Source organism: Pongo abelii, chromosome 4, assembly GCF_028885655.2.
Source record: "Pongo abelii isolate AG06213 chromosome 4, NHGRI_mPonAbe1-v2.0_pri, whole genome shotgun sequence".
NCBI lineage: Eukaryota > Metazoa > Chordata > Mammalia > Primates > Hominidae > Pongo > Pongo abelii.
The window spans coordinates 182,841,900-182,847,899 of record NC_071989.2 but is presented as its reverse complement, the minus strand read 5'-3'; positions in this window follow the sequence as shown (position 1 = coordinate 182,847,899).

Below are 6,000 nucleotides of genomic sequence, written 5' to 3'. Positions count from 1 at the left end.
AGAACAACAGAACAGAATAGAGAACTCAGAAATAAAGTCAAATACAGGCAGCTGATCTTTGACAAAGCAAACAAAAACATAAAGTGGGGAAAGGACATCCTATTCAACAAATGGTGCTGGGATAATTGGCAAGCCACAGGTAGAAGAATGAAATTGGATCCTCATCTCTCACCTTATGCAAAAATCAACTCAAGATGGATCAAGGACTTAAATCTAAGACCTGGAACCATAAATATTCTAGAAGATAACATTGGAAAAACCCTTCTAGACTTTGGCTTAAGCAAAGACTTCATGACCAAGAACCCTAAAACAAATGCAACAAAGATAAATAGATGGTACTTAATTAAACTAAAAAGAAAGAAATAATCAGCAGAGTAAACAGATAACCCACAGAGTGGGAGAAAATCTTTACAATCTATACTTCCCACAAAGGACTAATATCTGGAATCTACAAGAAACTCAAATCAGCAAGAAAAACAAAACAAATAATCCCATCAAAAAGTGGGCTAAGGACATGAAGAAAAAATTCTCAAAAGAAGATATACAAATGGCCAATAAACACAAAAAAATGCTCAACATCACTAATGCTCAGGGAACTGCAAATCAAAACCACAATGCGATACCTCTTACTCCTGCAAGAATAGCCATAATTTAAAAATAGATTAGATAATGTTGCTGTGGATGTGGTGAAAAGGGAACCCTTTTACATTGCTGTTGGGAATATAAACTAGTACAACCACTATGGAAAACAGTGTGGAGATTTTTTTTTAATTTTATTATTATTATACTTTAAGTTTTTTAAGTTTTAGGGTACATGTGCACAATGTGCAGGTTTGTTACATATGTATACATGTGCCATGTTGGGAGATTTCTTAAAGAACCAAAAGTAGATCTACCATTTGATCCAGCAATCCCACTACTGTGTATTTTCCCAAAGGAAAAGAAGTCATTTTATTTAAAAAAAAAAAAAAAAAAAAGACACTTGCACATGCATGTTTATAGCCGTACAATTTGCAATTGCAAAAATATGGAACCACTCCAAATGTCCATTCAGCAACGAGTGGATAAAGAAAATGTGGTGTATATATATATTATATATATATATATAAAATATATATATACACACACACCATGGAATACTACTCAGCCATAAAAAGGAATAAAATAATGGCATTCATAGCAACCTAGATGGAGTTGGAGACCATTATTCTAAGTGAAGTAACTCAGGAATGGAAAACCAAACATTGTATGTTTTCACTTATAAATTGGAGCTAAGCTATGAGGACGGAGGCATGAGAATGATACAGTGCACTTTGGGAACTCAGGGGAAAGGGTGGGAGTGAGGGTAAGGGATAAAATACTACACATTGGGTAGTCTACTACACTGCTCAGGTGTAGCAGCAACAGTGTACACTCCTTGGGTGATGGATGCACCAAAATCTCAGAAATCACCACTAAAGCACTTATCCATGTAACCAAACACCACCTGTTCCGCAAAAAACTATTGAAAATTTAGAAATACCATTATGGTAACCGAAGCCATTTGTTTCTCTTACTTTTTAGTCATTGGATTTTGAATTCTGGCGTGCTGGAAAAATTTTTAAAATCAAATACCAGATGGTGTGTAATAAAAATTGTAGAGATTATTTGAAACTCCAGATAATGTTATCATTCTCCAGAGAGAATTTACTTTTGTTTCTGGTGGGCAGTTGAGGTAGAGGAAGTTCATCTTAATTCCTTATCTGGGATCAAGCTGATTTATAGCTGGGTTCAGTCTTTACGAAGGCTAGTGTATATCTTGTTTGGTCTTACTCTCTAGACTCTAGCTCTTAAATGCCCCAATTTAAAGTCCAGGGTGTTTATCAGGGCCCCTTCTGGACCTGGTCTTATTTTTGTCCCTTACACCCCATGAGGCCACCTACAGCTCAGCATCTTAGCCTCTAGGCTGTCACTCACGATCAGCCAGTGACTGGAGGAGAAGTCATGCTGAATATTGCATCACCTTGGTGCTTGTCTTCTGCCTAGACTTGTGCACAACCCGCCTCAAGGTCTTACCACCTCAGTAGCTCTCCAGTCCTTTTGAATATATATTTATATAAATATAAAATATATATTTTTTAATCTAGTGTTTTTTTTTATTTTGGTGGGAGAGACATCAAATCTGATACTCCTTCCGCTTAGACAGAAGAACAGGGAAGGAGGAGATGTAGGGAACAGAGGAGACTGAAGCTACTGTGTCTTAATCCCTGTTTTGGCCTGTCCATATGGAACAATCACAGAGCTGTCTCACCGTCACAGTCACCTGGAGCCTTCCCTGTTCTCCACGAGAGTCAGCATGCGGGGCTGCTAACAGGATGCCCAGCAGGATGACACGAGAGCCTGATAGGTGAGGGTGCACCCAGCTTACACCTTCTCATGGTGCAGATCTCAGCCTAAAGGCCCCTCTCTCCAAAGCAGCTCTGTCCTCGCGCCCTCCCTCACACATTGTCTCTACCATGCTCTGAAATTCTCTTATTTACTGTTTACTTGTTTATTGTCACCCTCCCCCACCTCAGCTTCATATCAGCACCCGCAACCCGACCACCACCACCACCACCACCACCAGCCTCTTGGGACTCAAGTGTTCTGGTAAGAGGGGGAGAGGACTGTGGCTCATCTCAACACTTAGACATCATCTCCAGCATCTCCTTCACCTGCAGCAAGGGGCCAACCCTCAGTACTAGGGTACGCCACCTCCACGGTTTCCCCAAAGTCTGCCCACTCCCGAGGTGGGGTAGCTCCTATGGCACTGCATCCCATCCCCGAATATGCTTATTACAAATTATAATCACCGTGTACAAGTCTACCTCCCCAAGGAGACCACTGGGGCAGGCACGTGCCTTTTCTGTTCTTCATTCAAGTGTTCATGCCTGTCTCTCACCTGATGAGGCGAGAAGGAATGTTTCTGCTCGCTAGTCCTTCCCCCGGCCCCCGTGGGCCGCAGAGCGCCTGACACCATCCAGAGGTTCCCGTGGCTCCAGGCTTCCCTCCCTGCTACCAGCCAACTTCTGAGCCCTGTATCTGAGCCAGACCCGTGCTCGGTGTGTACATGGAGTGCGTCATTCCATCCTTACGACCTAGGAGACAGGAACTGCCATTCTGTGAGGTAGGGGCCGTGAGCCTCGTTTTACAGATAAGAAGGAGGCGGCACAGGAGAGGTTAAGTCGCTCAGCCAAAGTTACAGCAGGGAAGTCCCGGGGCAGAGACTCAAACCCAGGCTGTGTGGCTCTGGCTCCCACACCCTGAGCCCCTCTTCGAGAGCGCGCCTATCACAGCATCCATCACACTGTGTTATAGTTGTTTCTGTCTTCCCCTCCACGGAGCTTCTGCTGGAGGGAGACAGTGGATCGGAAGAGCGAAGGATGCAGGAACGGCTGATTGGAAGGAGGGAGCCTTTGACTTGCTCAGCTGACATCGTCCACCAGGTGGCAGTCACAGCTCCCGGATAAAGTCCTCTTTCATTTTCCCCCCTTCCCCTTTAAGAAGGAAACCCTTTTTTTTCCCCGACGCCGCCTCCCTCAATTTTTATTATTACCAAGAATTGAAGTGAGTAGCCTCAATTCAAAACACGACTCCCTGCCTGAGCTTTTTGAAAACGGCACTTGGAGAAGGTGCGTCTCCAACCCTTGTGAGCCGCGACGCAAGCGGAGAGAAGCAGGCAGGCTTGGGGGTGCGCAGCGTGGGAGCCCAGGATCCATGCTGTGAGATGGAATTTCAGCCCACAAAAGAAGTGACTGGCTCCTCCCTCCCCACCCCTCATCAAACAGCTGCAGGAGCCGAGTTAACCAAACGGTGCATATTCCTAGTCATGAATTCCATTTGGCCAGCAGCAGGTCTGGGACATACGGTCCCATGAGGACACCTCGGGGATGGCTGTCAGGAAAGGGCCTTCCCGCCTCATCTGCCTGAAATGCTGGTTCTGCCACAGCTTCTGGCAGCTTCCATTGTGTTCCCAAGAGTGGAAAGGGGACTGATTCCGGGGGAGTGGGGAGCTGGAACACACCTTGCTCCTAAGTCCCCCAGCTTTCAAAATGCTAACCCCAGGACTGCTCTGTGAAGGAAAGAGGCCCAGGCCAATTCCATGGGTTGAGGGGAAGAGAGATATCCTTTTTTATAATAAAGAAATTGTGGGCCGGGTGCGGTGGCTCACGCCTCTAAATTCCAGCACTCTGGGAGGCCGAGGCGCGCGGATCACCTGAGGTCAAGAGTTCGAGACCAGCCTGGCCAACAGGGCGAAACTCTGTCTCAACTAAAAATATAAAATTAGCTAGGTGTGGTGGCACACGCCTGTAATCCCACCTGTTCAGGAGGCTGGGGCGGGAGAATCGCTTGAACCTGGGAGGCAGAGGTTGCAGTGAGCCGAGATGGCACCACTGCACTCCGGCCTGGGCGACAGAGCAAGACTCCATCTTAAAAAAAAAAAAAAAAACAGAAATCGATATTTTTAAATGTGTATGTTAAACAAATAAATAAATGCTATTAACCCTCAAAATACAATGTAACATCCTTGTGCTCTTGTTGAGAATTAGGGGAAGATTGGATTCTTTGTGGGTTACCGCAGAGGGTGTGATAAAGGTACCAAGTTGAAAGGTGTTCAGGGCTCAATGCTATGATGCCAGGCAGTGGAGCTCTATGGCTATTGTTTAACCTTCAGATAATGTCAGCTGTCTCCATTTTCAGTCCTTTGTGAATGAAAGGACCCTGGGCCCAGGGGACCTGGCCCAACCCTGAAGGAATGGGAGGGCCCCACCCCTACAGGGAACTGAGATACAATTCTCTAGACCTGGTAGCAGGAAAACTGAGTGTTTCCTCCCTCCCCCTGCTGCCTCCACACTACTAAACCAACACAGACACACACCTGGGTTTTGCGCCCAGTCTCTAAATTAATTAAATTGCCTGCATCATCACTTCTATCTCATTTTCCTTCCAGAACCGCCCTTCCCGCCCCCGCCAAATTAGAGCAACGCTTGATCAGAATTGGAGTCTGTTTCATGCAACTAAGTATTGATACCACTCCTTACTTGTTGAAGCAGGATCTCGTACCCTTTCAGATAAGCAAAGAATTTCAACGAGACTTCAGAGGACAGGGAGGGGATTGGGGTAACAGTCTCCCTTTGTAATCGATACCTTCCTTTTGAAGGTTCTGTGTGTCTAGGCAGGATTAGAACTGGCCTTGTTTCCTTCTGACTTCATGAAGGTTTTGCCTTTGCTGAAGTGTTCCAAGGGAACGAGATTAGTAATGCATTGTAAATTGTGTTTCCTCCCAAAATAGTAGGGCATGTGGGACTTTGCCAACTCTCAAGTCATGCGCACGTGTCTTCCTCACTGCCCACGTTCTCTCTGACACGAAGAGCTAACGTGGCCCGGTTCTGCCGCCATCCTCCACTGACACCACCGTCACCAGCGCCACTGCTACCCCCTCCTAAGGGCTTCTCCTGTCCCACTCGGGCTCCTTTACAATCTATTCTTCCCACAGTTGTCCTGGTGATCGCAAATCGATCCCATCCCTCCCCTGCAGCTACTCTTCACTGACTCTCCCTCTGTGTAATTAACAATAAAATCTAAAGTCTCTACTGGGCTAACAAGGTCTTGTCTTGTGCAGCCCCTCCACCTTTCTGAGCTCAGGTCCTGGTGCGCCCCCTGGCTCACTGTGCCCGGCCACACTGCTCTTCCTTGCACATTTATCAAGCTCAGTCTTGCCCCAGGACACTTGCACGTGCTATTTCCTCTGTCCAGAATACTTTCTCCTCACACTTTAGCATGGCTTGTGTTTTCTCATTATTCAGATCTCTTTAAATCTCACCTGTCAGGGAGGCCTCTCTAATCGCCCATTTAACATAGCCCCACTCCTTCCTAGTCTGCACTGTATTCGCTGGTTTAATTTCCTCGAGGCTTAGCACTAATATTTTCCTACTTATGTACGTGTTTACTTGGTGACCGTCTGATGAGTTCCCTTTCCCA